The sequence below is a fragment of the Panthera uncia genome (assembly GCF_023721935.1).
Source record: "Panthera uncia isolate 11264 chromosome C1 unlocalized genomic scaffold, Puncia_PCG_1.0 HiC_scaffold_3, whole genome shotgun sequence".
Classification (NCBI taxonomy): domain Eukaryota; kingdom Metazoa; phylum Chordata; class Mammalia; order Carnivora; family Felidae; genus Panthera; species Panthera uncia.
This window is the reverse complement of record NW_026057584.1, coordinates 60,853,095-60,865,109: the sequence shown is the minus strand read 5'-3', so window position 1 is coordinate 60,865,109 and position 12,015 is coordinate 60,853,095. Positions and strand designations below refer to the sequence as shown.

At 40.2% G+C, this 12,015-nt stretch overlaps 1 protein-coding gene across 2 annotated transcripts in view; it reads right to left on the bottom strand.

The window, feature by feature from the left end:
- Nucleotides 1–1,576: 1,576 nt before the first annotated feature.
- Nucleotides 1,577–12,015, bottom strand: part of METTL8 (methyltransferase 8, methylcytidine) — a 98,944-nt gene continuing 88,505 nt past the window's right edge. The window contains exons 11-12 of one of the 2 annotated variants that reach the window (XR_007454365.1): nucleotides 3,824–3,990; nucleotides 1,577–1,677 (exon numbers count right to left, since the gene is read on the bottom strand). The gene's annotated coding sequence lies outside the window, so the exon portion shown is untranslated. Of the gene's footprint in view, nucleotides 3,991–12,015 lie in introns of both variants that reach the window. The other variant, XR_007454364.1, reaches the window with a different exon arrangement.

Below are 12,015 nucleotides of genomic sequence, written 5' to 3'. Positions count from 1 at the left end.
TTCAATTATTTTGGGTATATAACAAGAGGTGGGATTTCTGGTCATATGGTAATTCTATCTTTCATTTTTTGAGACACCACCATCCACCATAATGTTTCCATAAGTGCTGCACCATTTTACCTTCCCATCAATAGTGTATAAGCATTCTAATTTCTCCATATCCTTGCCAACATTTATTTTCTGCTTCTTGGTGGTCTTCATCCTAATAGGTGTGAGGTGCCATCCCACTGCTTTTTAAATTAGTGATGTCCAACACCTACCTGCCATCTGAGTGCCTTCTCCAAAGAAATGTCTATTTAAGTCCTCTGCTTATTTTATAATAGGGTAGTTTTGGTTTTTGTTGTTGAGTTGTAGGAGTTCTTTATATATTCTGGATATTAACCCCTTATCAAATACACAATTTGTGAACATTTTCTCCCATTCTGTGGATCACCCTTTCACTATGTTGAGTATGTCCTTTGATGTACAGATTTTTTTATTTTGATGTAGCCCAGTTGATCTTTTTGGATTACAAAAAGATTCTTTTGTTGTTTGTGCTTTTGGTGTCATTTTCCAAGTAATCACTGTAAAACTTGTGTTATGAAGCTTTTCTCTTGTTTTCTTCTAAGAGTTTTATAGTTTTAAGACTTACGTTTTTTTTTTTTTTAATCCATTTTGAGTTCATTTTTCTGTTTTACAAATGAAGGGTCCAACTTAATCCTTTTGCAAGTGGATATTCAGTTTTCCCAACATAATTTATTGAGAAGATTGTCCTTTCCCTATTGAATGGTGTTGACACCCTTTAAAAAAATCATTTGATCATATATATGCAAGGTTTATTTCTGGGCTCCACAGGGGCTAATTTTTGAGTTTATGTGAGACTCAGGTGATAAATGTGACCAAAGGTAAGCCAGACCGGGTTCCCTGCTTGGAGGATCAGGTGAATGGTGTACGTGCAAGGAGTGGGGCTTTGTAGCACTATTACTAGGGAGAGTCTTGTAGATCTCTTGAAGGCAGCCCAGATATCATCTCAGTCGTGACCAGTTAGATGGATTGTGGTGATGCTGAATGGTGCTGAGAGATACGGTGAGTGGAAGCCCTAAATGCTGTGAAGGAGGTGGTCTGTGTAGAGTTATGGGTAGTATTATTAAAAGTGATCTTGGACAACAGAGGGTATATGGTACAGGGGCTACATCTTGAGGACTTTTTTTCACATGCTTTGTTTGTCTTTCACTGGGTATCACACGACTAGATTTGTTCATGGAGGGCCTTGGAAAGGGTCTCAAACATGAGGATGCCAACTGATATGGTACAGTAGGGTAGACTGTGGCAGTGCTGGCCAGTGGAGCCAAGAGGTTTAAGTAGGTGCCTGGAGCTAGGCAATTTACGTGAGAGATAGTTGCCATAACTCAGACAAATGGGCATCCGGCCTAAGTTGCAGGCATCTAAGAAGCAAGGGCCCAGGACTTATTCACCCTAGTATTGTCAGTGTCCAACACAGTTTCTGGAACACAGTGGGTGCTTAATAAATGTTTGAACGGAATTGAATCTAAGCCAAGGAAACAGAAATGACTTTCTGAAATAAAAAACTCAACTCTTCATAGTTAGGAACAGTTTCTTATGGCTAATTTATTTATATTGCAGAAAGAGTCCATTTCTCCTCCTCTCCCCAAAAGAGACAAAGACTTGATCACCATCCTTTGTTAAAAAAAAAAACACACAACTATTAGTGATAGATTAATAATGATCACTTATTAAGCACCAATCATCTCCAGGCACCATGCCTTACATTTGATGTGCTTTGTATTTTGTATTTGCAACAATCTTCAGGTAAGCAATATTGTCTCCAATTTATAGTTTAGGACACTGAGGCTCAGATACCCAGATGGGTCCTGTGTTTCTTCTCTGAGAACCCTTTCTGCCTGTTCCTCCCTGGGAACTATCATTCTCATCTTCTAGTGTGCTCTTCTTCTAGGACAAATAAACATTTTCTTTAGCTTCTAAACACAGCCTTATAAATAAACTATTAATAATCTTATCTATCTCTGGCTTCCCCAAGTTCCCCACGTTCTTTGAGTTTGGCATCAACTCTGTCTTTAAAACACCATTCAGTGGGGGAAAAAATCACAAGTTTTAACTTCAACACAAGAATAATAGAATCATCTCCCTTCCCTTTTAAATCGGGATAGAAACTATTAAGCACCTATTCACATATTCACAAAAAGCTATTTTTTAAAAAATGAACAAGTAAAAGGAACAATAATCACCAGAAATCCTGGTGAGAGCTGGGTAGTGTGGTGTGGTTTTGGGTGCTTAATACAACCAAGTGTGTAAAAAGGATACCAGGCAACAGCACTGAGCACCTGAACTACACATTTTCTAGGTGCACAAGCCGGGTCCTGGTGCTGTACACCCAAAGGTGAAGGGACACAGGGTTTAGGAGGTGAAGCAGAACAAATACTGTGATGTGGGTTTAGTCGTCTCCCGTGGTCTAGAGTAGGGCAGCTCAAGGTGTGGGCTGTGGGCAGATGCTAGTCTGTTTTATTGCCAGCCTGTGTCAAGGTAAGTAGAGAAACTGAATAAATTTACGTCTGTTGAATCTAATAAAAATCTTGGGCTTGTATATTACCCATCTTTATTTTCTCCTGTTCATCCCTTTATTTCCAAACACCAGAGCAGCGCTTGACATGTAGCTGGTATACACTGGCTGCCTGGGAGATAATAAGGAGAGATTGCTGGGGAGAGGGCAGAGACTAGGAAACACAATGCCAGGAACTGGAGGATGTCTTTTTTTTTTTTTTTTTTTTCCCTAGTAATTTATCTTTGAAAAGTATTGGTCTATGACAGGTTGCAAATAGGCAAAACAAAACAAAAGGCAACAACTCATCCTTTACCTCAGATAGTTTGAGAAGTGCTGGGCTAGAGCCAGTTATTTGTTTTGCAAGTCAATATAGAAGCGGGGCTTGGCAGAGTTGTTAGATCTCCTGACCATTTATTTAGCAGTCTAGTAAAGATTTAAGTGTAGTAGGGTTTCCAGAATAATTCACTGGTAATACCTTTGGAAACTCACTTTTAGTTCCCAGCATTCCAACTGTCTACATGTGTCAGTGCATACCCTGAAGATTCCATCCATCACCAAGGCAGGTGCTCATAGACCTCGTCCACTGCCGCAGGATTATAGGTAAATGCTGAACAACTAGTGAAGGGGTAGCTCTCTAAGCCTACTACTCAGCAAGTCACAAAGGGCATAGTAGAGTCCACTCCACATTGCTCTAGCCTCAGTAGATGTGGCATAAGTTTACTAGGCACTTATAAACATTTCAGGTAACGCCCACTCCTGTTGTTTCTCGCCATGTGGAGGGACCCACCTGGTTTCTTTAATCCTGCTTTCTTCATTCCTGAGAGAGGTAGAGTACCTTATACAGGTGAATTTGGGAAACGAATTAGGCATGCTTAACCTAGTCCTCCTCCTCCTCTCTCTCTCTCTCTCGGAAACTGGCTACTCTGTAAGAGGCTGTACAGGGGCAGACCCCCATGAGCACAGTCAATCTGTGGGTCTTGATTCCTGGATTGAATAGTAGGAAGCCAATTTTTCCCATGTACCCTGGGCCATTTTTCTCCAGTATCAGCTTCTGTCAGCTGGTTTGAAGTTTGGGCAGGAACACAGAGATATTTTGGGGGCTTCTCTCAAACCTAACTAAATGGTGGTGACTATACATTGAGGCCTTGTCTCATAGGCTATGCTGGCCTGCATTCTTCACGTGCCTCCCATTAATCTTCTCGCAGAGGGTCAGAAGATCATGAATTACTTGGTGACTACATCATATTGATATGTAATCTGTACCTTCCTCTGTCATACTGGTGAATGAGGGCAATCTTCTGGCTCAATGTCCCCTTCTGCCTGCACTTCTCTGGGTGTGTTTCTCCTAAAGCTGTGTCCCATCTTTCCAGGTTTTTGAAGATCAATAAATTCATACTTTGTGACACATCATGATGAAAAACATAAGGGTCCTGGAATCAAAAGGAAGAATCAGATAAAAGGGAGTCTTTGCTCTTCCAAAAGGTATCAAGAACAAAATGTCTTACTAGCTGTTTCTATGGTATAATTCAGGTAAACAGGAAAAAGCTCATGGCCTCTCCAGCCTTTCCATTTCCAAGGCCAACTTAGGGCTCTTTTTTGGCTCTTTCTGAGCTAGGCCAGGGGGCATTTAAGTTTACAGCCCATTTCTCTGAGATTCAGTTACAAGTCACTCTTGCTATAATTTTCTCTGACCTTGCATTTTTCTTTGGGTCACTGGAGCAGTATTTGGTTAATCTGCCTGTGAACACTGCTTACTTTCTCTAAGCCAGAGTGTGGCTTGCTTCTTCTGGTAGCCCTTGCTAGTGATGACTAGCTATGCCTGGCTGAGGTTGAGAAATGACTGACCCTAGATTCCTTGTCACCATATTGACTCTGTCAACTAGACCCTATTTATGCCCATGGCTTTGTATTTCTTTTCCCCACCCCCAATTATGGCCTTATTACTTTGTATTACAGATTAAGTCCTTAGGGGTGCCTGAGTGACTTAGTCCAAGTGTCTGACTCTTGGTTTTGGCTCATGGTTCATGAGTTTGAGCCCCACATCGGGCTCTGCGATGACAGCCTGGAGCCTGCTTGGGATTCTCTGTCTCTCTCCTCTCTCTGCCCCTTCCATGCTTGTGCTTGCTCTCAAAATAAATAAGTACACTTAAAAAAAGAAAAGACAGTACCCACCCCCTTGATGTAGTTCTTTGTCAGTGTTTTCTATTTTTATCATTCAACTTTGCTAGTCCAAACATATTTTAATGTAAAAATGCATTAATATAGAAAAGCATAGGCTTCAGGTTTGGAAAGTGGTCCCTTTGGAAAGTTACTGACCTCATAGAACTATAAACAAATTCCCCAAGGTAGGATGAACCGAAAGTAACTTATATTCATATACAAACATAATTAAGTATAGATACAGTTGCATAAGTAGAATAAGATTTAATGTAAATGTGCCAAAGAGAAGAAAGAACCAAAAAAAAAAAATGCATAAAACTTGAAATAAGAAAATGTCCAGAGGCACCTGGGTGGCTCAGTTGGGTGAGTGGCTGACTCTTGGTTTTGGCTCAGGTCATAATCTTACAGTTTGTGAGTTCAAGCCCCACGTCTTGTTCTTCACTGAGCATGGAGCCTGCTTGGGATTCTCTCTCTCCCTCTCTCTGCTCCTCCCCTGCTCACTGGCTCTTGAAATAAATAAACAAACATTAAAAGAAAATGTCCAACTGGATAATAACCAAAGCTGCATTAACTTAGCAGTCTTGGGGACCCAGAAAGTGAGGCAGCCCAAGCCAAATTCCTCTGGTGTTGCAGGTCCTTCTATACCAGCCCAGGCAACTGGCGATGGAACCAGAGCAGGGGCAAATGTTGTGCAGCACACTGTATTGTAGGTAAAAACCAGCAAACAGGGAATTCATTATTCTTGAAAGTTTCCCTGTGTACATGATCAGCTTCTGCGTGCACTTGGAGGAGACACAACCCTATTAAAATGCCTTTTAAAAAGTCAGAGCTAAATGACTATAAACATTAAAACTTTGAGGAATGGGGGTAAAATCTATGAGGAAAACATCAGCTTATGTATCCAGGGAATGAGCAGAACTTAATTCCCATTCCAGCATGGGGCTGCTGGGCACCAGGCTCCTTCCACTCTGGGTAGAAAACAAATCCCCAAGTTGCTACTGAGCCAAACTTTAAAGGCCAGTCAGGAAATGAGCAGCACTCCCGAATGGGAAAGACTGGATCAGTGTTTTTTCTAAAGTAAACAAAAGATCTGCAAAAGTATTTCCTTGCACTATTTGGCAAGAGAAAGAAGCACCTGGAGAGTGAGTTAGGATGAGAAACCATATAAGACATGGGAGTAAAACAAGGATGGTTATAATGAAGCTTTGTCTCACTAATCTCCAGAGCCCAAGTGTTCTATTAGGAAACAAAGCTGCAAATGAAGAGACACTCAGAAAGACTGGTTGATTAAGAATATATTCAGGGAAAGGATAAATAGAATAAATGCTTTTCTGGATCTCGAATTGCATCCTTCATTTGGATTTCTTAAAAACTTTAAAAATATCTTCTAGAGAGTCAAAGTGGAATATATACATTAAAATAAATGAGGGCTGTGAAGGAAGAAGTATGAGCAATGAAAAAAGCAATTATCCTTGGAGACAGAAATTTCCTTGCTTCAATGCAGCATGTGACGCTGGCAATTTCAGCCATTCTCTTTCAGGTGCTTTTCAGTGTGAGTTCCAAATGCTGCTTGAGGGGACTCGGTCTCAGTTACCTGAGGGACTGGGGCATAACTAAAGATGTATGGAGAGCTATCACATTCTTTACGCCAAACATTCTGTTCAGTAGGATAGCCTCAGGAGGAAGATAAGTCACCCTTGGGAGACAGGTAAGAGAAATGAGGCAGCAATTGCATAGCGTTGACTGTGGTAAGCACATAGCATTAAAACAAAACAGAACAACAACAAAAACCCAAAAAAACCTCAAAGGCATCTCATCATTAATTTTACGAAGTCACACAGTTTTGGCTCTTTTTCCCAATGAAAAAGGCTGAAAGACTTGAAGTGTGATTGCCATTCCTCAATGATTCTGAAACAACCAATAATCAATACATAAAGATTAACGGAGAAAGAAAATTCATTTCTGCTCTTTGTGCAAGGAGCTAGGAAGTGTCACATAAGGGAGCAATGGACTGAAAAAACTGCCAAAAAACTTGTATAAGCCTAACAAAACTTACAGTTTTCCTGGACCAAACCCATCAGCCCAAGTAGGAGAGATGGTGCTTGGGGCTTTTAAGGAGGCAATCAATGGCTCACTTCATTTGATAGGCAACATCTGATAGAAAAACATGTATTTTCTGGGGCCCAGGCTCAACTTGGTGCCTACCTGCTGGAGAAAATCAAAGATAAAGATGCAAGATAAAGATGTGTCCCTGGGAAGCCAGGGACACAGCTAACTGGAGCTTTTTGTGACTCTCTGAAGTCCATGTGCTCCTAAAGTATTGATTTTTTTTTTCTCCTTATGAAATGTTAACATGTATTTTTATTCATTCACCTGCCTCTAGCTGTTCCTTACTAAAGGTTAAGTGGTTGTGAAACCACATGCACTAGAGAATCCAAAGCAGCTGTTTCAAGCTCTTGAACAAGTAGTGGTGCCTTGTAGTTCCAGGGGAAGAGGCGGGGGGCTCTCTTTGACCACCTGCAGGTTTTACTGTGCTCCATCCATCTCATGCCAACCTGGCTTGCCAGTGTTAGGGTCACTGTGCTCTGAGACACTTCAGAATGGTGCTCTGGGGAGCTGTGTTCTGCAGCCTCCTGGGCCTCTCCGGCAGGTGCACTTGCATTTTCAATTTGATGCTGTTTTTCTTACCCTCTGCCTGCACTCATACACAGAACTATTATTACTTGTTACTGCATGTTGCTGATTCATACTCGGAGGAAAAAGTAATTTTGTCTTCAACACCTCTTCCCTGTCATTTAAGGCATATGTTAATGAAAGACAGATTTTGGCATCCATTCTCTTTTGCAGCTTTGAAGCCACAATATAAGATTCATTATAACTGAAGATGCAACTGTTATTTTACTTCTATTTATAACAACACCAAAGTCATCTTGCAGGTACCTTTGTGCCTCTCAAATCCCAAACCATATTCCAAGAAATGCTCAACATTTTAGGCTTGAATTGGCATTAATGTACATACAATGTTTTAAATAAAGATGTTTCCACTTGTATTTTATTACTGACAATCCCTGAATTCACATATTTTAGATTATACAAAAGCTGAATCCCTTTGAAGACATGTTAAGGGCTTTTTCAGACTGATTTTTTTTTTTCTTTAAGTGAGGAGTACGCAAGTGATGGGTGCTCTGCTCACTCGGAGGGGAGCCAAATGGAAGCCTGAAGCCTGAAGCCTGAAGCCTGAAGCCTGAAGCCTGAAGCCTGAAGCCTGAAGCCTGAAGGGGGTGGGGTGAGAACAGAAGTAAACATATGCAGAATGCTGAAAAGAACTGATTGAAAGCTTTTGCTCTGTCATTCCTCTCTTTCCTTTCCTGCTTTTCCTTCCCAGTTTGTGACTGTGGACCAAATGCAACCTACTTATTTCAAAGAATCACTGGATCTGGAATGAGCTGTCACCTTGTAGATTGTCTCATCCAAACTCCTACCCATTGCTATAATTCTCCGCTTGATTCAGGAGCACTTTTTCTCCTCCAGCAGCTTTCCCAGCAGCATTTGAGCCTATCAATTAAAAGTGTGCTGAGGAGACTAGAGGTTTTGCATTCAGTTCTGGGTCCAAACTGTGGCTCTCTCACTGACTTGTGATATCCAGGGCAAGTTATCCCAAATCTCAGGGCCCCTGTCTTATCTGTTAAACGGTTATAATAGAAATGAATTCACAGCAGTCTGAAAATTAAATGAAGTAATAGTTTAATATATAAAACTGTAGTCTATAAAAGACTCAGCACTCAGAGCTAAATTAAGAGTAGCTGAGTGTTGGGGCGCCTGGGTGGCACAGTCGGTTGGGCGTCCGACTTTGGCTCAGGTCATGATCTCGTGACTTGTCACGCGATTTGTGAGTTCGAGCCCCGTGTCAGGCTCTGTGCTGACAGGAGCCTGGAGCCTGCTTCAGATTCTGTGTCTCCCCCTCTCTTTGTCCCTCCCATGCTCTTACTCTGTCTCTCTATAATAAATAAATGTTAAAAAAAATTTTTTTTATAAAAAAAAGAGTAGCTAAGTGTTTCAAAAGGAACTAAGACCCAAGCTTTCTGTTGACTCCAAGGCAATATTTTTCCACGGCATCTTACTGTCTTTCTCACAAGGTCTCATGAAACCGCTGAAAAAGTTTCTGTTGCTGGAATACTCTGTATACTGTCTTATAGACTGTAAATGTTGTTACTAATCACAATACCTCACACATATTCAGTGCTTTAGAATTTACAATGCACTTTCACATGTGGGGAGGGAAAATCCACGCCAACATGTCGTCTACGGATGACTAATAGAGGCAGGAAGCAGAAGGAGCAGAGGCTCTGAAAGAGGTCTATTAGTGATGCAAATGTGAAGTTATCTGCACTTGTGAGGAGCATAATAAACATTAAAACCAATTAGAAGTAACAACGAGTGATAAGTTCCAGTTTCAGAATTCGGCTTTGATGAGTTAGAAAACCATAGGAAGACAGCATAAGAGTTTGGGGGCAAGAATTTAGCTAACCTGAAGTTTCAGTCTAAATGATTCAGATGCCCAGGGGGACATCTCTTTGCCTATGGGTGAGGTTTCACAAACTAAAGTAACTATTTAGATTGCATAATGGTAGAAACCTCCGTGTGTTCATAATTCAGAGACAAAGCATATGGACCAGAGTCAAGCAACACAAATAATTTCTCAGAAGTCAACATTAACTTGGTGTTTCAATACAACAAATGTGTCATACTTAATGCAAAACTTTTAATAACAGAAACCGTTACCTTGGCTTTTTTGCAAACTTCTGAGAACAGTTTGTGTAGGAGAGTTTTTACATTTGGAAAATACTCAAAAGCGAATTTTTAGAAGTGTGGAAAAATAGAGGGTGCATTTTTAATACAGAATATTTCATTGTTTCTATCTTGCAAGAAGATGAAGGAACATCTTTTTCGATTAGAAAGAAAACTGTCCTTTTGAAATTCAGCTCCCTCAGAAGAATTTTTAAATATCAAACTCTGCCTAACTGGTCCTAGCTTTATGTTTATGAAGAAAAAATTAGAAATTTCATGCAGTTATCAAATATTTTAAGCTAATACCCAAGCAGATATATTTGCAACACTTCATGATTTTAAAACAACTCAAACTTATTACTTTCTGGAGGTCAGAACTCTGAAATGGGTCTCACTAATCTAAAATCAAGGTATCGGCAGGGCTGCTTTCCTTCTGGAAAGGCTCCAGGGAAGAATACATTTCCTGTCTTTTTTTTTTCCTTTTAATTTATTTAAATCCAAGGTAGCTAACATATGGTGTAATAATGATTTCAGGAATAGAATTTAGTGATTCATCACTTACAACATTCATTCACCGAGTGCTCGTTCCCACAAGTGCCCTCTTTAATGCCCCCTGTCCATTTAGCCCATCCCCCCACCCAACACCCCTCCAGCAACCCTCAGTTCATTCTCTGTATTTAAGAGTCTCTTATGGTTTGTCTCCCTCTCTGTTTTTATATTATTTTTGCTTCTCTTCCTTTATGTGCATCTATTTTGTATTTTAAATTCTACACAAGTGAAATCATATGATATCTGTCTTTCTCTGACTTATTTGGCTTAACATAATACACTCTAGTTCTACCCACATTGTGGATTGGATTGGAAAGAATTTCATTCTTTTTGATCACTGAATAATATTCTATTGTATATATACCACATCTTCCGTATCTATTCATCAGTTGATGAACATGTGGGCTCTTTCCATACTTTGGCTATTGTCGATAGTGCTGCTATAAACATTGGGGTGCATGTGCCCCTTTGAAACAGCACTCCTGTATCCTTTGGATAAATACCTAGTAGTGCAATTGCTGGGTTGTAGAGTAGTTCTTTTTTTAATTTTTTGAGGAATCTCTACACTGTTTTCCAGAGTGGCTACACCAGTTTGCATTCCCACCAGCAGTGCAAAAGGGTTCCTCTTTCTTTGCATCCTCACCAACATCTGTTGTTGCCTGAGTTAATTTTAGCCATTCTGACAGGTGTGAGGTGGTATACCTCATTATGGTTTTGATTGATATTTCCCTGATGATGAGTGATGTTGAGCATCTTTTCATGAGTCTATTAGCCATCTGGATGTCTTCTTTGGAAAAGTGTCTATTCATGTCTTTTGACCATTTCTCCACTGGATTGTTTTTTTGAGTGTTGATTTTGATAAGTTCTTTATAGATTTTGGATACTAACGCTTTATCTGATATGTCATTTGTAAATATCTTCTCCCATTCCATTGACTGCCTTTTAGTTTTGCTGATTGTTTCCTTCACTGTGCAGAAGCTTTTTATCTTGATGAGGTCCCAATAGTTCATTTTTGCTTTTGTTTCCCTTGCCTCCAGAGACATGTCAAGTAAGAAATTGCTGCAGCCAAAGTCAAAGAGATTGTTGCCTGCTTTCTCCTCAAGGATTTTGATGGCTTCCTGTCTTACATTCAGGTCTTTCATCCATTTTGAGTTTATTTTTGTGTATGGTGTAAGAAAGTGGTCCAGGTTCATTCTTCTGCATGTTGCTGTCCAGTTCTCCCAGCACCATTTGCTGAAGAGATTGTCTTTTTTCCATTGGATATTCTTTCCTGCTTTGTCAAAGATTTGTTGGCCATACATTTGTGGGGCCATTTCTGGGTTCTCTATTCTGTTCCACTGATCTGAGTGTCTGTTTTTGTGCCAGTACCATACTGCCTTGATGATTACAGCTTTGTAATACAGCTTGAAGTATTGTGATGCCTCCAGCTTTGGTTTTCTTTTTCAGGACTGCTTTGGCTATTTGGGGTCTTTTCTGGTTCTATATGAATTTTAGGATTGTTTGTTCTAGCTCTGTGAAGAATGCTGGTGGTATTTTATAGGGATTGCCACATGATTTTTTATTATCTATAGGCAAAAGGTTACCCCCCCACTCCTTTTTTTTTTTTCCCCTCTGCCAAAAATCTGTTATTTTGTCTAGCAGCAACTTTAAGTAGGGGGCTGATTTAGGTGGGCTAAGCAAGAGAAAGACTGACCAGACAAGCAGAAGACACTGGTAGAAATGACCTATTGAGCAGCCATGTGGATTAAGAGGTCTATGCTAGACGGAGCCCAAAAGAGCCCAGTTTGTGTCTCACAGTCCAAATTTGGTTGATGTATTTTTGAAGTTTCTAAAGGTTAACTACATGCTATAATACATTATAGAAAGACACAAAGCTGAATTTTACTGTGCCAGTCAAAAGCCTGGCTTGAATCTGCTATTTAGGACTGAGAGAGAGAGAGAGAGAGAGAATGATTTAC